Here is a 27,896-nt window from a genome sequence, read left to right on the forward strand (position 1 = left end):
CTGTCGTCCTTACAGGGGATGTATTAGGCAAGTTTTCCTTCATGTAGCCGTCTAATTTTTATTTACATGTGTTTATCAGCTCTGTTAGATTTGTTGTTAAATCATATGGCAGGATCTGTAAAAATGTAAATGTAAATGCCTTTAGAAAAAAAAAAACTTTCAAGCATTTTCTCAGCACGCTTTAATATGCGATCGCCCTCTTATCTGCCATTTTGCTTAAAGATGGGATTTCCATACATGAAATAATAATGTGGAATTTACACTTCAAAGTTCGGCCAATTACGTGAGCCATTAGTTTTACTTGTAGCGGCGGATCCCTATGGCCAGGTTATGAATGATTTAGCAGTGGGGTTTGTGTAAACTGGATTAAATTCTCTTTCAAAGTGGCTACAGCCTCAGCATTTTGGGAGGATCAGGGGGGGAGATAGGCAGGCTGATAAAAGGATGAGAAGAGTGGTGAAATGACACAGGAAGAGTTGGAGAGACGGGGAAAGACAGAGAGGTGGAGGTACAGAGAGATAGAGAGAGAGAGAGAGAGAGAGAGAGAGAGAGAGAGTGTGTGTATTGGCCCCTCTTCTTCTCATTGCGTCTTGAATCTTGAGCAATGACTGGCTACTTTAGCAATTAAAATCCGGGGCAAAGACACAGCAGCTTGCTTTGGCCCAGAGACTGGCCCATTCATCATCCCAACTGCCATAAAATAGCACTAGATGGATTCTTTGATTTTAGCTTTGGAAGAACATAAATCAAAATCTAAACCACAGCCTGTCACAAGTATCACTAGAATTATCCATTTGAGAGAGAGAGAGAGAGAGAGAGAGAGAGAGAGAGAGAGAGAGAGAGAGAGAGATCTGGTCTCATTGTTTCTCCACCTCTTCAGACAAACGCCTCCCTCCCTCCCTCCCTCCCTCCCCCTAGTGTGACACTCTGGGTAATCTATAAGTGTCTCGTAATGAGGCTTTTTCTACAGTTCAGCACCGGCATTCATCAAGGTTTACGGAGAGGGGGGCCTAATCCGGGACACTTTGTCATAAGACAAAACACGGATGCATTAATATAGAGAATATATATCACAATTTTGAGCAATGGTGTGGATGTTTGTGCTTAAAAGTAGAAAATCAGCAAAAATGTTGGATTATAAACCAAAATACTTTTAGTAAATATTCTAGATAATTAATGCTAAATATGGCAATATACAGAGAAATGTCATCAGTAATGATTTATTTTGATATTTACAGTAATATTCAGAACAAGTAACTTTTTTTAAACTACAACAAGATTAAGCAAACTATAATAATCTTTTGTGATCCTATCAAACCAAGACATTAACATTCAGGAAGGTTGATATTTAAGGAGGAAAAGACAAATTTCATCCCACAGTGTTGGTAATCATTGTGAAGGAGGAGGAATATGTAGACCAGAAGAAGAGTAAAGCCCCTCACGTGGCGAGTAATGACGCAGACTGTGTACACTTGTGTTTCAACCACTTGAGTTCAGATTGTTTCTCCTTCTATGTCACTTTCGCCCGCTTGTGATGTGAGTCATCCAGCTTGTGCTCCGACGGATCCGCTGCCTGATTGTGTAGCTCAGGCCGGCACATTCTCTTAAACTGATGACGTTTGTGCATGATGTAATTTCCTTCAACACCACCGTCCCGGGACACATTGGCCACTCGTGCTGTTCACACTACAAAGCCTCAGTGGTCAGATCCCAGATCCCTGACCACCTCGTGAAGAGATCTGGCTGAAAGCGCTTCAGATCCTGTTCACACCTGTCCATTGGGCTCGTCACATGTGATCTGATCACCTGAAAGTGTGAACGAGCCCAGAGATGTGTCTAATCTATTAATATGGAATAAGGATGTGGTTCAGAGCACTAATCAATCACTTCATGGTGAACAAAAACAAACAGAAGTAGAAGAAACACCGTCTGGCTAACTCAAAACCCTCGTTTGGAATACTCATTTTTGCAATCCATCTGCGTTATTGTATAATCCAGCAACTCTACACAACTACATAGTGAACCAGCCCCTTGGTGATTTGGTGTTTTTTTAGTTTTTCTTTTACCTCAAATGTGCTTCAGGTTGATCCTAACAAAGTCAAACACTATAAGTGATGCAAGTCTCCTGGTTTCACCTCAGTTTGTGACAGTGAAATGCAAACAGCAGCAAATCCCCCTTTTTCATTCCTCCTCCCAATGAGCCAATGCTGATTCCTTTAATAATTGATCCTAAAGCGTTTGATATTGATACAGTTTATCAAAGTCGAAAGATCCATCTGCTTCCATCCGTCCAGCGCGCTGCCAATTCCCGGCCGCGCACCAGCCCAGGCCCCAGGATTAATCTTGGAGGGATTCGTTTGATTTGTGGTCCTCATTTGTATGTCTGTCTGTGAGAAAATGGAGGACAGCTGTCAATGCAGGGACATTTGTCTCTGTCATCTCCTCCCCCTCCTGCACCCCCCCCCCCCCCTCCCCTCGCCTCCGTCCTCCCTTTTACTCTTCTCGGGCGACCAACACTCCTCGTCGGTGTCGAGAAAAAAAAAAAAAAAAAAAACCTTGGATAATTCTACTGTCTCAACCACTTCAGAGCGGATTCAATCAAAAATAAAAGCAACACATAAAATGACCTATTTTAATTCCCCCGATGCGACGGCGGGGACATTCAATTACGTCCTCGGAAAAGGCGCGTTTTTCATGGAGGCGACAATTAAAGTCTTATTTAATGTTTGAAGCATATTACTTTCCTTTATTACAGATCTCATAACAAAGTCAGCAGCCATCAAGGTGCGAACACCCCCCCCCCCCCCACACACACACACACACACACACACACACACACACACACACACACACACACACACACACACACACACACACACACACACAATCCTTTGTTTTTCATTTTTATTGCAAAAGCTCATCAAAGCAGGAGACAATGGGAGGAGTGTGCGTGTGTGTGTGTGTGTGTGGGCACAGACAGATGAGAACCAGTGTTGGTAATAACACCCTTTAAAATGGCACTGTAGCATCATTATAGAGCATCTTCCTCACACCAACTTCAGCTTGAATAATAGTTGAACTGAAGAGCTTCTACCACTTTCCTGATCATCCACAAATGTACAGCTGTCCCCAACCCAGCTCAACCCACCCCCACCCCTACCACCATGTCAACACACCTTGGTTTGTTTAGGTGTGGGCCTGCAAGCAGAGCGAACCCACGGGCCAACAGCGCTCATTCATTGGCCCAATGAAATACAGTGTTCATTAGGCCATTGATCAACTAGTCTCATCCTGTCACAAGATTACAGCTGGCCAGCACACACACACACACACACACACACACACACACACACACACACACACACACACACACACACACACACACACACACACACACACACACACACACACACCTCTGCGGTGAGACGCAGGGGCTGGTAAGTGGGGTCAGAGGTGGCTTGTAGTAATCCATCTAACCAGCATGACAGCGGCAGCTAATAAATCACTTATTCATCGTTTAATCCATCGTCTGTCGCCAACAAACTCCCGGAAAACAATGCTTTCACAAAACACACTAACCGCGTCAGGCTGCACACTGTCCCCCAACACAGTTTCCTCACTCTGTCAAACCCAACATGAGCACACATGAGCTGGTTTGAATCCACGGGGAGGATTTCCATGCGGGAAATATGTCTAAACCTAACCCTAACCCTAAAACTGTAAATGACTGAAAACCTCTTGATTTTACTTGCTTTGGAGCTCAAAGAGCAGAATGATGATAGAGCCTGTGTTTTATAGAAGCAAACACTTCAGAATACAGCTTTATTGAAGGCATAATCAGCTAATCTTTTACTGAGGGTCCTTGAAAAGTCTGATCTGTGCGAGAGAAGAGAAATACTGTGAAATCTGTTAACATCGGCAGTTTTTCAAGACAAAAATCTGACAATGTCAAACATGTTGGAATGAGTTTAGCGTTTACACAGCAATATCTTGAAAACATCTGTTTTAATGGAAAAGGCAGAAAAACAGAAAATGATACAGCTTCCATGAAGGGCCACTAGTTGCTGCTGTTGGTTGTTTTTGTAATGGAACCACACACATTTAACGGAGAACAATACGCTCTATACATTGATAATGGGAGTACATGGAAAATTGTAAGGACAGTTAACCAAGTTTGATTGTTATTCCAGTGACTGTCAACATTGTTCTTATATGTCCAGCGACTGAGAGGAGCACATCTACCAGTTAGTACGACTGTAGATCACATGCACTGTAGCAGTGTATCAGACAAGTTGCATGAGAGTTCCACCTTGCAAGCCATTTCCAACAAGTTGTGCTTAATTCCAAAAACAAAAAGGAACGTTTACAATTTTTAAAAACGTTGTTGTAGGAATGATCATTAGAAAAACAACAACAACAACACCCTCTTGTGCCCTTACATGAGAACTCCAGTGTTTTTAAAATGCTGCATAAATGCTAAATGTTCCTGAAATGAAAACATAAAAATTATGCATTTTCATTTGAAAATTTGGCATGTACTGGACCACAAATACTTAAAAGTATGGGTAATTTACTCAAACATAAGTAGATTTTCCACCACTTTGTAATCGCATTTATAAATCATGTAAAGCAATTCGTGCTGGATTTTCTGGGGTGACAAATGCTTTATGAATAAAGATTGATGTGTTGAATTAAGATCCTAATTCACAAGTGAGGAGACCCCATTTAAAAAAAAATTATCTGACCCTATCACCATGGAAAAATTTAAAAATGCAGCTTTTTGAAAACAGCTCAGAAGGTGGAACTTTTTGAAAATGCTTTGTTTATGTGAAAATGCGGAAAAACAGTACTTTTTGGAAATGCTGCTACTGCACATCACGGCCAAGGTAAATATTGTCAATGTAATAACAATCCAACTTAGTCGTCTGTCTATACAAATATTTGCATTCTCTCATTCTTTATGTTTATCACGTATTGTTCTCTGTACGCATGTGTACATAAATAACAGTGCCAACTCATGGTATGGGAAGCTAACTATATAGTGTTCAGCGTTTCTGCCGTCCAAATGGACAACTTTTTGAAAACATTGCTGTGTAATAGCGTAACCAAAAGGCAAAAACAACGTGTTTTCTCTCGAAGCACCATCGAGTAATTCTCAACTCCTGAAAGGTGAGAGTGGAGTCTTTATACTCAAACTTCTCCCGTCAGTTTTCTCGTAGAGGAAAGAAAAACATAACGTCTGGATCAGAGATTCCTCCGTCCTGCTTCCAGCAGCCTTAATTTGCTCTTCCTTTCCTTCATCTCCAGCCGTCGCTCCTCTTAATTCTCCGAGGCGTGTTGTCTCACCTGACAGGAGGGGAGAGGAAGAGCGAGGGACGGAGAGCGGGGGAGGAGGTGGGGGCGGAGCTGATCGTACAGTTTAATTACCAGGCCTGACTTGTAAGTGCTCTGGTGGGGAACTACATGACCCAGCTTACAAGAGACAGCTCTGCTTCATCCCATTAGAGCGGGAACAGAAGGAGACACTGCTGCCTGTTTCCTCCGCTGTCCTACAATCCCTCCTCTTTTTTTTTTTTAAACTCTCCTCGCTCACACACAACTTTAAGTACATAAAATAATTGTTTGCGGGATGAGGCGACCCCCTCCTTTCCTTCCCCGTCTCCGTGATTGAAACCGACCGGGTTCAGAACATGACTAAGAGGTTAACAGTAATAAAAATAGCTATTAAGCATATATTCCCTTCCAACGTGTCACTCTAAGAAAGGGGGGAGAAAGAGAGAGAGGAAGAGGGAGAGAAGGAGGGAGGGATACTGGCACCTAATTACAAGGAGCGCACTTGGCTGCTTTTATCAGTAATTGGACTATATAGCCCTTCATTATAATTTACTTTCTCCCCCAAACTGTGATAATGCAGACAAGCAGAACTGAGTGGGCCTGTTAGTGGCCCAGAAACTGACACCAGTTAATGGTTAATTATAATGACTAAATTAAAGGAGTGACGGTGAAAGGGCTCTGGATAAAGCCCAGGCACTTCATTTACCAGGATCACTATCAGAGGAAACTCACCACTCCGAGACTGGAACGGGAAGAAAGAGAGAGAGAGAGAAAACACACAGATGAGAAATTAGCACAAGGAAAACAACTAAGAATTTATTTTCAGAGGAGTTTATTGGTTTCTTTTGCAGAGCAGGGGGGTGGATATGTGGTGTGTGTGTGTGTGTGTGTGTGTGTGTGTGTGTGTGTGTGTGTGTGTGTGTGTGTGTGTGTGTGTGTGTGTGTGTGTGTGTGTGTGTGTGTGTGTGTGTGTGTGTGTGTGTGTGTGTGTGTGTGTGTGTGTGTGTGTGTGTGTGTGTGTGGCCAGGGGATTGAGAGGCCACTAATTGTCTGTTCCAAACTGATTGAAAATGGGTGAAAACATATTTTCATTTAGGCCTCAGCTCAACAGAACAACTCTCACTTTTTAAGCAATTACTGCTTCGGGGAAAACACACAATTGCACATGCACACAAAAACACACATTTTTGCAATCAGACTCTTTAACACTTTGATCCTGCAGCCGTTCACACCTTTAATTTACGAGCCTCCGCTAGGAAAGTGACAAAAAGTCATGTGACCATTGGAAATAAACATATTAAAGATGGACAACTGTGTGACTTCACCCTCACTCCCGAGGATTAGCGGATTTATTCCAGATAATTTAATGAGCACGACTAACTGAATTAAGTTGAATAACTCAACAGGCATGCGTGTCCAACTTTACAGGTATTTAGCCCTGTTTATAGGACAAAGCTTTTGTTGCGTTGTGTGGAGCAACAAAATAGAAACAAGAGAATTAAAAGATTAAATAAAACACATATGTGCAGTATATACAGTGTATGCTCATCTGGTTGAGTCTGGTTCTACAGGTTTCTTACTGCAAAAGAGGATTTTCTCCTTGCAATGGTTCCTATACTGGCTCATGTGGAATTGTTTGCTATTTTAAGGCACTTTTATAGAGCAAAACCTTGCTCTATTTGAAGCTATTGAGATTATATAGAATATAATAGAATTGCATTGAATTGAATTGATTTGTAAAGCAACTTCAATCAGCACAGTGTCAATGGAGCTTCAAGACTTAAAGGGATTTTCAGGTTTAGTCCAGTAAAGTAGATGAAGCTGCACAAGCTTCAATAAGTTGGGAAACCTTTCATCAGATGGAAAAAAAAGAAATACCGGTAGTCTTTTTCTTGCCATGACAATAACAACAATCCTTCGCAGGTTGGGCATGCTTTAGAATGCTTTGGCATAAATAAATTGAATGTATCGTTGTGTGTTACATGTATCTGGCGTTGTGGTGAAGTTTCCCAGTTTCTGCTCTCAGTCCTGCATGCCGGCCGCTCGCCGCCTCACAACACGCAAACACTGCCGCTGTCTGCGAGTCAATAGCATCCACACTGTCAGAGGCGTGACAGAATTTCCACCAACGACCTCCACTGCACTCAAACACGACTCACTGTCACGCGCAGAATATCAACTAAGACGACACTTGATGCGTATTATCATAATCGTGCGATTACATGTGTAGTTCAGATTTTCCCGCTTCGAACGTGAAGCGAGTGTGTGACACCGCTGAAGTCTCCCACACTGTTTCCTTTCTACACACGCACACACACACACACACACACACACACACACACACACACACACACACACACACACACACACACACACACACACGCGCGCACACACACACGCACACACACACACACACACACGCACACACATGCACACACACGCACACACAAACACACACACACACACACACACACAGTAAATCCGTGGCTTTGTGTCGCTGTCTCCTCTGGTCCCTCTGGCTTTGCCTTCACAGAGCGGCGGCCCCACTGATTTTTGCACGTGACACATGTTTGGCACACTTTGCCACCAAGGTAATCGCCATCATCATCTTCAGTGCCACCATCTTCATCATTAAGCTGGATCAGAATCTTGTGGAAAAGCAGCCCTCCGAGTGGCAACCACCCACGCACACACACACGCATAAACAGACAGCGGCGGATCAGCACTGCAGCTCTGTGGCTCTCCTCTAAAATCCGCCGCGCACCATCAAAGGGAAAGGCCTGTCTGTCAGTCATGCGGGTGATTACGAGACTGAGTGACAGGGGACGCGTGACACTAAGCGGCCTGGCTGAAAGCACCTCCGTCAGGCCTGGCAGGTCTGGGTGACACCGGGGGCTGGGCCGCGTCCCTCACGTACGGGGATTAGCCTCGCCAGCTGCCATCTCAGCGCCATTCTGCTCTCACTCACACTAAGTGGCGAACGCGCACGCACACACACACGCCTGTGCACAAGGTTGAAGAGCATGCAAGGTGGCTGCGAGGCTTCGTCTGCACACAGGTGCGTGTGCGGCTTGAGTTTCAGACGTGCAAACTGCGTGCGAACAAAGTCAAAACACGAGGTTACGCACACCGCCACCGCAAACGCACTCCACTCATCCATCTGTTCCCTGAACGCCGTTGCAGTGTCAGTTTATGTCTCGTGTTCTCCACATAATCATTCCCCGCTACAGAAAACAGATTCCCCACAATGTTTACGCACATTTTTTGGTGCAATTGAAAGCATCACTCATTTCAAAACTTGTGCCAGAGCAGATGGCTTGTGTGCATGCACACACAGACACGCACCCACACACACACACACACACGCACACACACACACGCAGACACGCACCCACACACACACACACACACACAGATAATGTGCATTTTACGACATGCATGCAAACGCAGAGTGTGTTTTCTGTTTGTGAGTGGCTCAAAAATGGAACACACACATCGCATGACGCTTAGTTTGAGCATCACTTTTAATTCCCAACTCAATCAAAGGAAATGTTGCCAGATTTCCTATTTCACGGAGAGAAAGTTAACTCAGACAGAGGAACAGCCGTCTCCTTGCTGATGTTTAAATAAGCGTCAGAGAAAAGAATGAAGTACATTGGCTGGTGAATGAGGCTGTGCATATACATATACACAGTGAAAACAGAAACTGTTAGTCAATGTCTGCGTGTTGAACTGGAGCAGGCTATATTGTGAACGTGTTGTGAATGGCCTGTGACAGTGTGTTCCCCAACATGTGGTCCAGGACCAGCTTTGTGAGGCCATCAGAGATCGAGGAGGTTCATGAAGCCTTGCTGAGTCAGAGGTTGTCATTATTTGAAAGAAAAGCAGAAACTAACACTTTTAACGAGACCTGGAAAACTAGCAATTGCTGAATGTTTAAAGATTTCTGCCTTTGTATAATCTGGGAGGTTTTAAGGGGGGAAAAAAACATTGTTGTAATAGGGGTTACTGTGAAGAAATGAATATCATGATTAACCCTTATTAACCCACTTAGTCATCTTCTTTGTGGACAATACAAACCCCATACCACATCCAAACATGTCCTGTTACTCTTTCATTTATGAAAAATATTAACTTTAATATTTTTTTTCTAAATAAATACAAATTTGACATAATTTGTCATTTGAGGGCTTAAAATCACAAAATGTTTGGTAGTTTCAAAAAGGTTTGAATTTGGTAAAGTGATTTATGGAAATAAATGGCACAGAAATGTCCAGATTCACTCAAATGTTGCAAGAAGATTTAAACTCAGAATAAAACACTGTGCTCTGACGAGAAGTGAAGGCTTTGTGTGCAGACCATGGACCATTCAGTGCTGAGCACAGAATGAAATGTGATACAGTAGAGTTAGAGGGAGTTACCAAAGACATTGGAAAGTTACAACAAATAAATATAAATTTGGCAAAAAGTATTGGAGATGATCGGCCTCAATCTATGTGGTGTAAAATATAAACTAAATAAAAGTGGCCAGCTGGAGGAGTATCTTTCTGACTTGCACCTCCTCTTCAGACACAATCAACATCTGGATGAAGTCTTCACAATATTTTGTGCGATGAGGGAAAATCTCTAATAGTACATATTCATGAAGGCAATGAGTAGATTGTGATTGATATTGTGGAGGTGTGTCAGACCCATTAGTGCACTGAGTGAGCGGCTTCAGTAGATTTTTTTTCAGTCGGGAGGCCTTTAGTGGAGAGAGTCCATCATTCAGTGGACTAGAACCAAGAACCTTCTGGCTTCTTCAACCTTCTTGAGTAACAAAGTCACAACCAAAAGATCAATTATCCTCTGCAAAGACAAAGTTTCTTCGACACTGTCCTGTGACATCAATTTTATCTTGGGTTTACATGTTAAAGAAAAACTATGATGCAACACAAAAACCTTTAGTAGAGAGACTATCAGTCGATAGACGACAACAATGAAACCTTTTGACTTCTTGAACCTTCTTGGCTACCAAAATCATGACCAATGGCTCATGTTCTTTTGATCCTGTGATATCAACTTTAATTTGTGTTTGGATTCAATCTAAATGAAAACTATAATGCAACACTAAAACCTCCAGTTGAGAGACATCATCAGCCAGCAGACTGAAGCAGAAACCTTACGGGTTCTTGAACCTCAAGCTCCATCATCATCTACAAAGTGTCGGACACTCCTGATTCTTTGATACATGGAATTTAAGCAGAACTATGGCACAATAGCAGGACTATCTTTTCATTTCTGCCTGTTGAACCTTCCTTTTAATCTGTCAATGTTTTATCTGAAACATATATCAGTCTAGCAGTCGCCCAGACTTTAACATTTCTTCCTTGTTTTATTCCCTTCACTGATAATGTTAACAAACCGTTTCGCTGAGAGAGTAAAGCTGTTCCCCCACCCTCTCGCAGGGCCCTGCTCGGTACCACTCGGATGGTTACAAAAGACATTTTCTTTTTAATGTCACATTATCCTTTTCCGTGACATTTGGATGCCACTCAAAGCAACACTGAAGAGTGCTTGAGTATTGTTAATGGAGTTGATGAAGGTTCTCTCTTTTTTTTTTTTTTTGCCACGAGTCACTTTGACAAGGACGATACCTTCCTCACTGAGCCATCAGCAAGCCTCATTTCACCTCTCAATGAGACAGACCATAATGAGCAAGGCTGAAACCCAGACCACCACCACCACCACCACCACCACCACCACCACCACCATTCAGACCCCTCCTGCCTTTTCCTCCCTACACTTCACTTCCCTCATTAACACCCATGCCATACATGGCCCTCTCCTTCTCTTACACCCCCCCCCCTCTTCTCCATCCCTCCTTCCCCATTTGTAACCCCTCTAACCTGGCAAACTGCACACCTTGGGCTTATTCAGCAGAGTCAAATGCCAGCCTCTTTCTCTTCGCCAGTCACTCTTCTGCTCCCGTGCGCTCACATTCACGCCTCGCCTGCCTCTTGGAAATGGGATTGCCTGGGAATCCAACTCTGCCTTTCCCCCCAATGGGATAATTGAAAATTGGACTGCAAGGGCAAATACAAAAAAAAAAAAAAAAAAAAGATGGAGCGGGAGGCGGAGAAATGCCACGTTCCTTTGTGAACCCTTCTGGTTTAGACGGCAGTATGCCACCAATACGACACACTTCTGCTCTTAGATTGTCTTTATTTATTTAAAAGTTTAAAACAACCTTATTATTACTATTTATTACGATATGGATGAGCTATTTTAGGTTTAGCTTTCAAACAGGGGGCTTCAAATAAATTCCTAAAGGAGAAATATTTTAAACAAATCTATCACATTAGTGCCATCTGCATTCATACTGGTACCTACACCGACTCTGAAGTAATGTAACTGGTTGATATCAAACAAGTCAAACAAAGCATGCTGTCAGGGGGAGTTTATAAAAACACCCAGAATGCAACAGCTACAATGTTTTTTGGATGTGTTTTTTGATTGGTCTCATTTTCTCGAAACAATGGTTTGGTTTTTGTTGAAATTTTGCTCATGTATCCTCTGTGCCACAACAAAGAAAAACGTAAAAGTTTAAATTAAGGTTATTATGGCACTACTCTACAGGCTAATGGAAGATGAAATTGGGCTATATGGGAACGATGCATTAAAATGAATTTGACACCTGTGATATATAACTTCTCATTTCTAATATAGGAACTAAAAGCCCCAAAAGTTACTTTCATTGATCTTTGAGAAGAAATCCTGATAAAAGAAACAAAGAAATGGCCCAAAAAACCATCAATGATTATCTAAAATATATTTTCAGGATTGAATTTGGTTGATGGAGACACATTAACATGATAAATTAATGGATTAATTTATTGACCAAATCCCAATTTATTTTTATTACTTTTGTCCACATACATTTGTGTGTGTGTTTGTGTGTGGGCTCGGTGTTCCGGTCAGTCGCTCGGGCGACCACACCCGAAAAACGTGAAACCATCAACAGCTGATTTACTCTCACATATACAGGGATAAAGAATGTTGAACACTCATTCAAATAGTCATGTTTACTGTTATTCTCAGTGAATCATTCAGAAAACACATGTAAAATAAATATTCATGTGAATGTGCAGATTAAAAAAAACTCTTTGCAAGATCTTTGAAAATGAAATGATGAACATTTTGCAAATAATTGAAATTGAAGCACATCTTACTAGCAAATAAAGAATCATACTTATTATCTATGGATCTCATCAGCCATTAGGAATAATATATTTCAATGTAGATGCAGTTGAAGCATGTCAACAAGGTGAAGACCATCTTTCCTCCCTCATTCGTCGTTTAATACGTAACAGTACCCTGAAAGAAAAGAAATTACAAAATGAATATAAATATTCATATAATACTGTTAAGCTTGTTATTTGTACGTAGATTCATAATTATATCCACACGGTGTGTTTGAGTCAAGTTTTTCTCAATGGATGCATGTTTTTACACCTGCTATGAATATTCCACATGTATCCATATTGCTAATTTGCATGCTAATTATAAGATCAGTTGTGTTTTTATGTTGGGTTCTGACCTGGACACTTTCTCAGGGGAAACAACAGGCTGAGCACGGCAGAGCAGAACAGCCCCAGGGGGGTGATGGGGACTCACAGGTGTAGTTGTATTGGTGCTCACAGATCACGACAAACTGAGTGCTGTGCCAAGAAAGAGGAAGAACACTTGTAGGATATTGATATTGCAGTAAAGAGCTTGCACGATGGTGTAACACTGGTGTCCATCATTTATTCAACTTTTTAATTATCAATTGTCTCAAAAGTGTCAAATGCCAGAGCATCATATCTAACAAACACTGTTGGTTTTTAACTCGAGAAGATTTTATTAGTGCTCGTCACAACAGTTTCAACATGGAAAAGCCAGTGTTTACTCTGCCAGCCAGCAACAAGTGAAGCTGATGAAGAATTATCCCGGCCTGTATTTGAACTTTTGACCTTCTAGTTGTGAGGTGAGAGCGCAAGCCCTCTTCCACCTCATAATTCAAACATGGAACATCACCAGGAAGTGAAGCCCCTGCCTGGATCAATGGAGTGTAAAGTTGTCCATGTTGTCCGGCTTCTGATCCAAACATGCAGATCTTACAGAGGGGAGCCAAAAAAAAAAAAATGCAAATAATTCAATTTGTTCATTGCAAACTGTTTTTGATTGATATCAATTTCATGCCTCCCATCAGGTGCCATATCATAGAGCAGGGTAATAACCCAGAAATAACCTCGTTATGGAGACGGCACCGCGGTCCGGGCACAATGAACTCCGAGCTGAGGAATTAGTGACCTGGAAAGTGGCAGGGAGAGTTAATGGCATTAGCTGCATCACACACACACACACACACACACTGGAAAGAGAGAGAAAGAGAGAGAGAGAGAGAGAGAGAGAGAGAGAGAGAGAGAGAGAGAGAGAATGGGGGAAAAGAAGGAAAAGGACGGATGCATAAAAATTGAAGTGGAAAATAAAATAAAAGGATCCTCCGATGGCTCATTGTTCTCATTTCCTCATCACGCTGCCTTTTGATTTGAGTATTTCACCATCAGCATTATTATTATTATCATCACCAACACACTCTGAAATAGAAATGCAGCTATTCTTATTGCGTTTTTTTTTCTTTTCTTTTCTTTTTTGGCTCTAATTAGTGGGGAAATGGGGGGAGAAATGTAAAGTAGGCTGCTAATGAATTATTTCCTTTCATGTATTTTTCCGGAGCATCTTTTGTTGTTTTCAGACTCTATGTGGACACGCGTGCATGTGTGGACTAACCGTCAGGTACGGAGCAGTGACAAGAGGAAAAGAGGACTGCTTAATGTGCACAACGACATTTCTACACAACAGCTGAATTAAGAAAAAAATTGAAAATAAAAATAACATTACAACAGTTGGGGAATGGAAGACAAATGGATAATGTGCAGAAGCAGGTGTTAGCTTCTGTCTTTTACCTCAGGTCTGATATTAAAAACACACACAAAAAAAACCCCATCGTGTGTGCGTGTGAATGGGTGCGTGTGTGTGTTATCGCTACGGAAACGATTGCAGATATCAGGATGAAGACAATTAAGCGCTAAAAATTCTAGATGTTCCTAAGTAATCACCTCTTTGATATCCAACATCAATACAACTTTGGACACTTTGATATATGAGCCTGCCTTCATGAGCTACGAATACATTAAAAATATGTTTAATTAGCATTTCAAATCAGCGCCACTCAACTAAAAAAGAATATACAATAAAGGAGAAATATGGCTGAGGAGTGTGTGTGTGTGTGTGTGTGTGTGTGTGTGTGTGTGTGTGTGTGTGTGTGTGTGTGTGTGTGTGTGTGTGTGTGTGTGTGTGTGTGTGTGTGTGAGGGAGAGCGAGGTGGGGGCGGGAGAGCAGATTACTGGTGGGTTTGATGAACAAAGAGATTGCCCTCAGAACAAAGCGTGTGTTTTAGCCTCGTGTCTTTCACCTTCTCCATTCATTCTGAGGCCAGCCCAATCAACCATCCTCCAGGCCTTCACTTTATTTCTCCTTTTTTTGATTTCTTCATCACTTTCATGCAAGAAAATATTCCGTCTCTAATTAATATGACCTCATGAATGTTTAATGGGAGCGGATCTCCCCTTTGAAAGTGCAGTGGGGAGCCTTGAAGTACATGTGTCAGTATTTGCTCTTTGCGTGAGAGGAGAGGGGGGAGAAAATGTGACTTTGGTTGATGCGGTTTGTGATGAATAACTGATGTGCATTTTAACCTATTTACTTCATTTTGATTTTCCTCACTCAGCGCGTTGGCGAGGCCTCAGATCAGCTCCCGTGATTGACAGATCAAGACGGTTCGATCGGGAGGAATGATTGCTGCTCCCTTATTTCTTTCTTTTTTTTATTTTTCCGAGATGCGATGCTGTGCCAGAGAGGAAGTTAAGATTTCAAACTGTTCAAAGTGAATTTCAGATGAGGTGTAATTCAATGGAAAATATAAAATGTCAGTCTTGATTCTGTGTCGTGAGAAAAGAGGAGAGACTGGAAACACTCGGTTGGCCTGTTCGGGCTCTCGGCTGCACCGAGCCGTCTCTTTCTGTCGTCTTTTTTTTATTCTCTCCCCTCCTTATTTCTGCTATCACTGACAAAATGAAGTGAATACAATTTAAAATCTATATTTTTGTATTTGTTGTGAATCCTAGTTGTCAGGTGTTAAAAGAGCTGTGCTAAGGGTGTCAAACATAAGACCTGAGGGCCAAAACCGGCCTGCAAGAGGCTCCAATCCGGCCAAACCACCAAGCAATGGTCTTAAGAGCAGAGACACAACACTGAGACCCAAGCTGCAATATCAGTAACGCTACCATGAAAGCTCAATATGGCCCTGTTAACATGACATTTCAAATGAAAATGCATCATTTTTTTGTTTTGGTCTTATAGAATTATACTTCACAAAGACAGAAACTCATTTCATTCCAATAACAGATAACAGCACCAATTCATGGCTTAACATGTAAACAGCGTTGTTTTCAGTGTTTCTACAATTTCCATGGAAATAGACATCGTTTTTGAAGCATCGGTGTATAAATACAAAACTCTTCTGAAGAGAAAACACAAAACTCTTCTGAAGTGAAAACACAAAAAAAATGCATTTTGACTGGAAACATTGTAAAGTAAATGATGCCTGGTCATGGGAGGTCAGTTGAGGAGCAGCATCATCTCTGCTAAATGTGAACAATCCATTTCCAACTTTCTACTGGTAATTAAAACAGTTAAAACATTCACAGAAGTTTTAAAAATCAGGAATTAATTGCACAGTCCTCACGAGTGCATCAGCTCCATCATGTTGGCGATGAGGCTACATTTTTTTCACGCCCAGCCTTCGGTGGATCAGTCCTTTGAGGTAAACAGGGGCTGCAGATATTCCAAATATTTAATGAAGAGAGACTTTGTCAAAGATGGCAAATAAGGAGAAAATGTACCATTGCGAAAGAGAGAACTCACAGCTGTAGTACATCTTCAAGGATGCAAAGGTAACATTTGGATGACATGAGGATGATAAATAGTGAACGTGAGGAAGTTTTAATGAAATGTTTCCATTATGAGTCGAATGTGTGTTGCAGCAGGATGTAACCTTGGGCCAATGAAAGTCCATATTTTAGTTCGATTTAGATGACTAAAGCTTTCTATTGCAAGTTAATTCATCCATCTAAGCATCTTCTTTTCTTGACATCATTGTGCCATACAACTTCCCCCAGCTCTTCTGAGGGACTGCAAGCCACTTCCAGACTCAACCAACGATATGTAACTTCAAAATGTAGCATCAAGACTGATTGAAGCATTACATTCTGTTGCTTCTATTGATCGAATTCTACAATTTAAACTGAAAACGAAGAGACAAGATCACATTTAGCTGGGATTATAATTAAAATATTCATTGTCTATTTTTGATGATTGAAATGCAATGACGTCAGCTGGGAATTTATGTATTGGAAAAACAGAATAAACCTTTCCATTTGTGCTTTAAATACATGAGCTTGGAATCTTCTCATCAAAAAATCGTAGGTGACAGTAAAATGTCTTTGTTTCAACAGATTCTATATATATATATATATGTATTTACAATCACACTCATCACTTTGCAACAGTGACTTAAAAAAATAAATAAATGAATAATTCTTGACACATTTTCATCCTGAGAACTGAGATTCAAAGTTTTTATAAAGTTATTCCTCTTTATTCCTACTTTTCGAATTGTTGGTTATACAGAGAATGGAAACACACACACACACACACACACACACACACACACACACACACACACACACACACACACACACACACACACTGAGCATACAAAGTTCGCAGCCTTTGCATTTATTATGATGTCTAATTATTTGGTATGTGGAATGCATACATTCACACCTTTAATTGGCTTTTTGGTATGCAGCTGTCAGACTGTGTGTGTGTGTGTGTGTGTGTGTGTGTGTGTGTGTGTGTGTGTGTGTGTGTGTGTGTGTGTGTGTGTGTGTGTGTGTGTGTGTGTGTGTGTGTGTGTGTGTGTGTGTGTGTGTGTGTGTGTGTGTGTGTAAATCTGTAAAACCTTTTTTCCAGGTTTTGGTCATCTTCATTCAATGTTTGACTGTTGGCAGCTTCCTACTGTGTTATTATGAAACATATTATATGTTGTATATGTTATTGTGTAAAATTTCAACAAAACTATGACTGTCTTTCTCAGATTTTGTCATGAAACTTTAAGGAATCTGTTTAAAATGGAATTTTAAGAGGCAATTAAATTGTGTTTTTCATTGCATTCTCAGTTTAAAGCTTCTTACCACATTCATAAGTTGAAGTTGCAGGATGATAAAGTGTGCGTGTGTGATATCCATGAAGGCAGCTGTCATTTAAATCCAAATCAGCAGCAATAAGAGCGACTGTAATGCTGCAGTCGACTCCAGTGTTACTTAATGAACTCAGCCTGCAGTGTTTCTGTCTGTCTCTGTACAAACGCTGTCAGCGAAGAGCCAGAGGTCAAATGGCTTAATGTAGCGTGTGTGGGAGGTGTGTGTGTGTGTGTGTGTGTGTGTGTGTGTGTGTGTGTGTGTGTGTGTGTGTGTGTGTGTGTGTGTGTGTGTGTGTGTGTGTGTGTGTGTGTGTGTGTGTGTGTGTGTGCGCGCGTGTGTGTGTGTGTGTGTGTATGTGTGTGTGAGCAGCCACTCGGGGAGGTGGATTTAGATTTGCTCCGTGTAAAAGCTGATTGCCGTTGAAATTTCAGACGCTCATCAATGTGGAATCTGGATGGCAGGAATCACATGAGGTGTCAAAACCCATCTGATCAGGGTGAAAAACTTCAGTGTCGGGCTGCAGCTATTGAATATTTTGGTAATAGAGTATTCTATCAAATATTCCATCGATTAATCTGATAAAATGCACCTTTGCTTTATTGAAGCTAATTTATAAATATGCAACAACCTGTGTTTCCTTTTTCAGAAAAAATTACATTTATTGCCTGTATTTTAAGTAATAAAGAATTTCAGTTAAAACTTACAATAAAAATAAATAAAATTGCATCCCACTTATTTTTTCTAATTATAAAAATAAATAAATACAGATTCATAAACATGGCTTTAAATTGTGGAGCTACACATTCAGAATCAGAAACAAACTGTGCCAATATACAAAGGTGACAAGAGTCCCACACACTGTGGACCAACGGAGGGGGGAAAAAGCAAAGCAAAATTAACTACTTTAACAAGAGTTCATTTCACTTTGCTGCACTTATGTTCAGTTTTCAGTCTTGGTCCCATTACCAAAAGACAACTTCCTTCTTCCACTTTGCAGGGGGCACACAACCTGTGACATAAACACATTGTGTCACACTAAAAAGAGTATGAGCAAAATGTGAGTTTTAAATTTCATTATGAGACTTCAAGGCAGAAGTTCCTCAATCATTTTTTGCAATCCAGGTACCCAAGGTACTGGAATAGTTGCAGCCCTACTTCTTCTGTGTTTCGCTTCAACATGTCACATACATCCTAAAGCAACGGCTGGTTTATGTGTCGCATGTGATTCGACGTGAACATTATATCCTCTGAAACTGTCATGTCGGCACTTCCACCTCACACAGAGAAAACCCAAGTATGACCCCATCCAAACGCCTTCCTGTGTGAACAAGTCTTGAGTTAAACTAAATGAAAAAGCTGGAATTTATTTGTTACCCTAAATCCTGAAACCAAAAAACAGCCAATCACGGACATTATATTCACATAAAATTAATTATTGTTTCATCATCAGTTGCTCCAGAAGAGGATCTTCAGCCAACTGTATGAAATGCAAGAAAAAACACATGATGACTTCTTTGTGTGTTTCTTCTGCTCTGTCCTACCCAGATTGAGGCAGATTATAACCCTCATAAAGTTCTCCTGGAGCTAACGTTCGGCAATATCTTTTGGAAAACACTTTGACAGTTTTATATTGTGACTCAACACTTATATTTCAGTAAAAAAGTCCTCAAATAATATTGTCTGTCTGATTATTGACAATCGTAGACTCTGCATTACACACACTCAAACTCCAGTATTTTGCTTGCACTAAGTCAAAAGTAGTTATTATTTACAGGTACAGAGTTAAAAAACAAATCTCTTTGTGTCATTAAAATCCATATATTCTACATAAAAACTCCAGCACCTGGATATTTATGGTTTTTCATTAGAAATCATGAATTACAATAAAGTCAGAGCACGCGATGCAAGCAAAACAGCTGCTTTGCTCGTATTTGATAGGAAACAGCTTTATTGTAGTTGATGCTTGTGGCAGTGGCTTCACTGTGTTCAAATCTAACTATGATCAAATAAAACATGCAACAAACTGCAGAGGAAACCCTAAAGCTTATCAAAACCAGGAGATTTATGTTCACATTGAGCAGAGTTGATATTTCGTGTTGCTCCACTGTATAGTTACCACTTTCATTTATTCCATACCAAACTATAGCATTCTGCATGTAAAGTCGCGCTGTGAGCCTGCATATTTTACATTCCCCGTCCGACAGACTAAAAATGGAGGTAGAAAACGAGAGCCCATCTTGGCGCTCCTGCGCAGCCCTCGTCAGCGCCGTGCCCCTCGCTGCCACACTCTCTGAGGGTCTGTAACTGATTTTAGGGAGCAGGTTGATAAAGATGGATGTCAGTCGACCTGCACCGCGACACCAAGAGAGTCGCGGTGGCGTCGTGTGACGGGAGGCGGCAGCCCGTTATGCAGGCACAATCAAATATTTGTAGCATCCGGACACAGTCGTTATTTATTCATGCTAATACAAGTATATTAAAGAAGCTAAACAGGGTTAGTGCTCCATCACTCACAGGGGGAATCAGCCGACGCATTTATCAGGACCTCGGGTACGACTCCCCTCGGCCACGTCTCCCTTCGCACGCTAACTGACAGACCGAGCTGGATAATGGGCCCTGATTTGTATGCATGGGGTTGCCATTGTCATTTCTTTACGGTTGGTTTGCAAATAATGCATGATTTGGGACTTAGGCGTCGAGTCCCTGCCTGTATGCTGAGAAGCACACATACACACTCACACAGGCAGACCCTAACCGGAATCCCTCTGCGGTTTTGGACCGTTATCGACGACACTTGCCGAAAGAGAGCGTCTTCATTAGGCAAACACCATCGCTGATGTGTGTGTGATGGATATTTGCAGCAACGAGTGTAGGAACAGGAGCGGCCAACCATTCCTCAACTGTTTTACGCCATTAACAGCGCCTCCCCACCCTTTGTCAGCCCATAAAACCAAGACTTCGGATATATTATGTTTTAATACCCGCTTATAAAGAAAAACATAAAAATGCAAAATGCAATATCCAGGAGCTGTCAGTTTGATAAACAAAGCTGAATATTGATCTGTCTCTAAATTGGAGAGCGAGAAGGAGGAGGGTGGGTGGAAACAATAATGTTAGATTCCCAGTAACATGAAATTACATGCTGAAACAGAGTGCGTTCTGCTTTGGCCTGTCACCATCCAGCTGCACAGCAGTTTCTCAAACAGAGTAAAGCAGAGTGCCACACACGAACTGTAGCGCTGGAGAACTAACATTAGTTTTCTGCAAAACAAATCCAACACGATGCAAGGAGGTTTTTGTGTGTGTGTGTGTGTGTGTGTGTGTGTGTGTGTGTGTGTGTGTGTGTGTGTGTGTGTGTGTCTGTGTGTGTGTGTGTGTGTGTGTGTGTGCGGAGGGTCCAGTGTGACTTGTGTTAACTCATCCACATACAAATGAATTATGAACACTAATCAGTGGTGAAGGAGTATGGAAGTAAAACTGTGCCATCAGATTCTGAATTCGAATTTCTAACTCTGAATTTTTTTACCATCGAAATCAGACTTTGAATTTGAAAAGCTGTCTAAAACATCAAAAAATATTCAGTGTGTAAAAATTCAATGTGTCTAAAAATTCATCTGCAAAAAAAAATTTGGCTGCAAAAAAAATTCGGCTGCAAAAAAAAATTCGGCTGCAAAAAAAATTCGGCTGCAAAAAAAATTCGGCTGCAAAACAGCCAGAATATCTGTGCCATCAGGACGATGCAATTGATACCTGTCTCATTCACCCAACATCCAATCAAGAGAAGCTTTGTTGGTCACGTGACCAGTCCAACACTGGGCAGGAGCGCCCAGGATTTTCAATCAGCCATGGAGGCCAGCGGTAGTGACGGCGCTTCGGTGAGTATTTGCCATTTATGTCTGTAAATCACACATTGCAAATCACCAGAAGTTATGAAGCAACATATGTGGTGAACTTTTAATGATGTGTGAAAATGTTTTCAAAGAAATTACATTTACTTTTTTTTTTAATGTCCATTGAATACTCTAATCTGCGCAGTGCTTGTTATGGCAAAAACATTTTTTAACAAACATAACCAGGTCATTGACGGTGGTGCTAGAAACACTATTGCAGGGGGAGGGAACCCGTGCTCCGGAGGCATGTGGCTCTTCGGTAACGTCTTCAGTAATGTTTTGGATAATATTGTTTTCAAAGCATGGAGTTATTAGTATGCAGAATGAAACATTTTTGTATACTGCTTGTTTCATGTTACTTTATTACATATTTCAATTAAAATTGTCTCCATTTGTAGGGCCTGGATATTCCTGACATTGACTGGGAAAACAGTGGACTTCCTTATGATGACCGCTCCAGCATCGTTGTTCCACACACAGGATGCCCACTGACTGATGGACAAATGGCAGTTTTAAGAGCTGCAGTTCACCCAAGAGCTGCATCCCAGTGCTTTGGCAGTGACATTTACATTGCTGCTGTTCAATTTTGTGAGCAATTCCTTCATGTCTGAAGGAATTAATCAGAGAATCAGCTCTGAGTTTTGTATGTTGTAGCTTGATAGATAGATAGATATATAGATAGATGACTTTATTAATCCCTGAAGGGAAATTGTTTTGTTGCAGCATTCTGGTTTATAAAATACAATGGAATAGAATATAAAAAGTAGGGAATAAAAATATACAAATATACAAATATAGAAATATAGAAATATAGAATGAGTGTTGTAACAATGTAACAAAGACTTTCAATTGTGTAATATGGAAATAAAATCAGTGTCCACTTTATAAGTTGAATACTTGGAACATTGCATACGTCAAACTAGAGTAAGAAGGGCAAGGAATCTCACAGTGCATGTTCAGAGAATCGGTGGGTTGCTGTTCAACAAATGCAACAATTCAGTCAAGTCTTGGAAGTGGGATCTATGCAGTCAAATTTATTTTAACAATTAACAAACATCAACACTAGTTACTTTGGACAAACAAGAAATTCAACCATTCTCATTTCTTAAATTTGGATTGTATAAATGAAAAACTTATCCAGACATCCAGAGCTCTCAAACATGTAATTTAGGCTTGGAAACATGAACTTTTCACTTTACCTAAATACAGGCCCAATATAGTAACTCACACAAGACCAAATCCCGTATGGCAAGTGGCAATGCATGCCAGGATGTCGTTTTTAAAAGAATTGTAGTCCGCATAATGTCCTGGGATGCACAAGGTCTCAAAGCAGGTGGAGGCCGTGGGGTGTCTGCCACTGATGATGTGGATGGTGAGACTTTGTGGCAGAACCTCCCATCCAGTCCAGAGCTTGACCAGGTCATTTAATTCACTTGCAGCTGCTATAGAGTAGAGTAAAATAGATTATGATCACGTGTACTCTGCGCACACTCAGACATTGGTAGCACGAGGAGGCCTTAAACCTACCATTGGCTATGAACTGTCCTACATAGCTCCACATGCGGCATTTTGCTTGAATTGAGCAATTGTCCTCATCATCACTGTCGTCTTGGGGCCATGTGATCCGCTGAAGAAGAACCTGCATTGAAAAAATAGCATGATAATAACTGATCATTTATCTAGAAACTAGAACTTCAAAGATAGTTTTCAACAACTGAATATTACTGGACTTTAATTGAAGTGACATAGTTTAGGGGGCAGCTCACGTTATGTTTGTTAAAAAATGCTTTTGCCATAACAAGCACTGCGCAGATTAGAGTATTCAATGGACATTAAAAAAAAAATCAAACAGGAGACAATTTAACTATTTTCTGCATGTAAAACATTGCATACAGTAAATGTAATTTCTTTGAAAACATTTTCACACATCATTAAAAGTTCACCACATATGTTGCTTCATAACTTCTGGTGATTTGCAATGTGTGATTTACAGACATAAATGGCAAATACTCACCGAAGCGCCGTCACTACCGCTGGCCTCCATGGCTGATTGAAAATCCTGGGCGCTCCTGCCCAGTGTTGGACTGGTCACGTGACCAACAAAGCTTCCCTTGATTGGATGTTGGGTGAATGAGACAGGTATCGATTGCATCGTCCTGATGGCACAGATATTCTGGCTGTTTTGCAGCCGAATTTTTTTTGCAGCCGAATTTTTTTTGCAGCCGAATTTTTTTTACAGCCGAATTTTTTTTTTGCAGCCGAATTTTTTTTTGCAGATGAATTTTTAGACACATTGAATTTTTACACACTGAATATTTTTAGATGTTTTAGACAGCTTTTCAAATTCAAAGTCTGATTTCGATGGTAAAAAAATTCAGAGTTAGAAATTCGAATTCAGAATCTGATGGCACAGTTTTACTTCCATAAAGGAGAGTGAAATGATGATGGCTGACATAGAGGAGCAGAAATCACTAAAAGTATTCAGTTATGACGCTGTTTAATAATAATCACATTGTCGTCCAGATTTCTTTCTTGAATGAGGGAAAATTCCATCTCCACCATATTAAAAGATCCAGATTGCACAACATGTTCCAAGTGAAAACATTGTTTTTGCTGTTTCGTTTCAGATATACACAGCAACATTGTCAAAACAATGTCTGAAAACAATGTATTTACCATACCAGGTTGTTTTTGTAATAAAACCACACACACATTCAGCAGACAACAATATGTATGCAGTCCAAAAACGGCAGTTTGTTAATAAAACCATTAGAAGGAACAAATCCACATGGGAAAATCACTATGTTTCACATAGATGAGGAAATGTAGGATTGTATGAAAGATACTTTTTTCAATTTATATTAATTTTAATTAATAACATTTATTCATAGACAAAGGTGTAATGTGTCATCCTTCATACTGTCTTACCCTGAAAATCACTGAAAGGTCAAGAGCAGCAGACAGATCAAACAACAGCGTGGATGTTTCTTTCTGCTTTTGTATTGTTATTTTCTCCAGTATCCTGCACACAACCACCTATGAACTCCCAGTTGCTGCATTGAGCCAACTTAAAACACTGATTCCTGAACACTCTCTATATATCCTCTCTGCCCCTTCAATGTCCTCAGATTAAAGATCCATCTCAATTAGTTCATGTTTGAATGCTTTAAGTAGATCTTTGTTTGTGTTGTAAATATTGTAGAATGTTCCAAAAGTGAACATGATATGGATAGAGACTGTAAATACAGATTACTTTTAGATTAATTTGAGTTTTTTGTTGCAGACGATTTAAAAAAATTATACATTTGAGTTTTTTTCTTCTCTTGCTACGGTGCATTTTTTGCTCCTGCGAGCTTCCATAGCTCCCTGTTCTCCCTTGCTTCTCTCACAGAAATGCACACATAGAGCAAGAAGATGGCTACTGCTAACGAGAGTGAGACGTTTGTTCCCAAAAAGGGAGTAGTATCGTCAGTTGTCTGGAATTGGTTTGGGTTTCTATTTAGCCAGGAGAACCAGATTGAGATAAATAATCTCATTTACAAGTGTGGGTAGAACATGCAAACTCGACACAGAAAAGCCATGTATTTGGACCTATAACTTTTTGATGTGAGGCAAGAGCGTGAACCACTGCCCCACATTGCAGCCTTGGTTTTTTGGCGACAGACATGCAACAAGTGAGCCGCACGCTGTAAGATTTGTCTGAAGCCTGTTGCTACAAAAGGCAGCAGCACAACAAACTTATTCCAACATCTAAACCAGGCCTCCAGCCTCAATACGTCTTCAGGTTAAGACATGTTGAGAGAATTCCTTGTTAATGTTTTTGAAGATGATCCAGCTATTAATGTGAATGTTACCAATTCAGTGCCTTTTCAAATTGCACATTTTTTATTTTATTATATATATATTTTTTTTGTTTCAAAAGATCAGCTGGAACTTTGATTCCAGGAGGTAAATAGGGTTTTCATTTTGTTAAGTTTGATCTAAACCTGTTTTGAGACATCTATGTCATTTGTACTTTTTGTTTTCTTTTAAAAGTAGGGGGAAATTAAAGTGAAAAAAAAAAATCATAAATCAAGTTTTTGAAGATTTAATTTTTAGGTTATATCACCCAGCCCTATGAGAACGGTTTGCTGAATCATTGACAAAAGTCAGAGCCCACATTTCTCAAATTTTCTGCATGTTTTAATGTGCTTTTTGTGTACATGTTTTTAACAGTGCTGGACTAGGTTCTGTACACGCCAGAAAGCCGGTGGAAGAAAAAGACTGAAAGTAAACCAGCCCATAGGAGAGTAAACTTGGTACATTGCCTCTTGAAGAGGCAGGCACACAGAATTATGAACTGATCTGAACACTTATTTAAAGTGAACCTATTTGTAACTAAATACATTGATAATACTACTTTTGTCCACCGTCCATACAAAACAAAACATCCTCCAAACAATCATTTTCTTGGCCTGAGACTTTCAACCAACAACTTCTCACCCAATGTACGGTAACCAAGAGAGCGTGACGAGCATTATCATGGAGCTGAGATGGATTGGACATGTCATCAGGAGAGCGCAGGGCAGCATCACCTGCACAGTCTTACATTGGACACCAGAAGGGGAACACCTGGCATCGCCAAGATTGGGGAAGCGTTGTTGCTTCCCTTTACGCCAGGCGGCATTCACAGGCATGAGTGACTGACTCATATTGATAATACTTCAGTTCCAAAAACACAGAACAAAAAAAAGATTTGCTTCATCAAAGTGCCATAAATGGTCGGTGTATTTGTTCAAGGTCATTAATAAAGCTGTTCCAGCCTTTCTGAATAAAATCAGACTGTCTTACAACTTAGTTCTTAAGTTTGAAGTTTTAATAATGATGTTCTGTGTCCCGGCAGCCGGTCCATTACACTGATGAGACGAATACGTTGGTGTATGTAAACCTATCTCCCAGTCTCTGGAGCTCACCTCAAAACTTTAACCTTCATATAGTTTGTCTGACCCCAGTTTTTGAAACATCTTGTTCTGGCAGGCTGTCTGATGGCTGTCTGAGTCGATTTGTCAGGAACACCCAGGGTGAAGCGATAACAAACTGCATGCTAACTTCACCCTCTTCCCCCCCGAAATAATAAAAAAAATCCCTCCTCTCTCTAACAAGGCATGGAGGTCCATACCTAGAGAGTTAGCGCTTCACGTCTTCAACAAATAGACTTACACCTCTCCCTCCGACTCCCACTGTACTGAGAGCTCCGGGAAGGCAGACAACCATCCACTTCCTCCATCTCTCTGTATTAAATCGACCAATCAGGGGGTGTCAGTCATGCATTCCAGCTCACAGCTGACAAGTTGGCAGTTGCGATGCAAGAGCAGTTCATTCACTCCGATGACACTCTGCCAATATCTGTGCGGTGGAAGGCGCACATCTCTGGCTTTCTCGCTCGCAGTCAGTGGAAAGCGATTCACAGGCAGACAAGGAGGGAGAGAGAGGGGCACCGAACCGGACAGAATTAAAAGCTTCGACTGTAAGTTTTCAGATCCGGGGTGTCTGACTTGCCAGTTTGAAGTGTGACTGATAACGTGGAGGGAAAGTTTACAGAGGAAGCAGCTTGTCTTCCTGCCAGCAAAGCTCAATCTTTAACGCCTGTAGATGCAGGTCTTATTGATAGCCGGGTCGTAATGGCGTGAACATGTGTGTTTTGGCTTCTTGTAAGAACTTGGGGGCATATCGATGTAGCCAGGAGGGTGTCGAACCAGAGCGAGGGTCTGCTCACTGGGCGTGACCTCGGACCAGAGGGGGTCCTGTGGGGCTGCAGAGCATTGCCAATAATCACAAACACATTCACCATGACACCGACTCAAAGGCTTGGAAATTTAAACACAAACAGCTCTGCTTTACTTCCCTTAGCATCTTTTTTTTTTTTTTTTCTTCAATGACACTTTTAATGAGTCTCAAACGTCTTCAGACGCTTCAAACGTCTTGTCAAAGCTGGACTCACCTGATGGAGGAACACAGCTTCTTACTAAGAATAACTCCATTAATAACAACACCTTTCCTATAGAAACATCGCACAATGCTTCTGCCCACGTCTGCCAGGAAGAAAGTAAACTCAAAAAGTTGAAAGCCAGAGTCACCGCGTGCGAGCGAGTCCTCAGAGGATTAGCTGTGAAGTTGTGGAATAATAAATAAATAAATAAATAAATAAATAGATAGATAAAATCCAAACAACACCTATTCTAAAACGTATGCTTCTAAATGCTGATAATTGTGTTTTTTCCACACAGAAGGCTTTTTAGAATCTGTGATGAGTTTCGATGCTTTGCCTTTAATGAGAGACCTG

At 40.9% G+C, this 27,896-nt stretch overlaps 1 long non-coding RNA gene across 1 annotated transcript; it reads right to left on the reverse strand.

Moving 5' to 3' along the window:
- Positions 1-22,827: 22,827 nt before the first annotated feature.
- LOC308133369 lies at positions 22,828-23,867 on the reverse strand. The gene is made up of 3 exons (XR_013936727.1): positions 23,589-23,867; positions 23,102-23,213; positions 22,828-23,016 (listed from the first exon to the last, which is right to left on the reverse strand). It is a non-coding gene; the product is annotated as an uncharacterized lncRNA (long non-coding RNA).
- Between the last annotated feature and the right edge of the window lie 4,029 nt (positions 23,868-27,896).

The sequence above is a fragment of the Blennius ocellaris genome (assembly GCF_963422515.1).
Source record: "Blennius ocellaris genome assembly, chromosome: 1".
In the NCBI taxonomy this organism is placed as follows: domain Eukaryota; kingdom Metazoa; phylum Chordata; class Actinopteri; order Blenniiformes; family Blenniidae; genus Blennius; species Blennius ocellaris.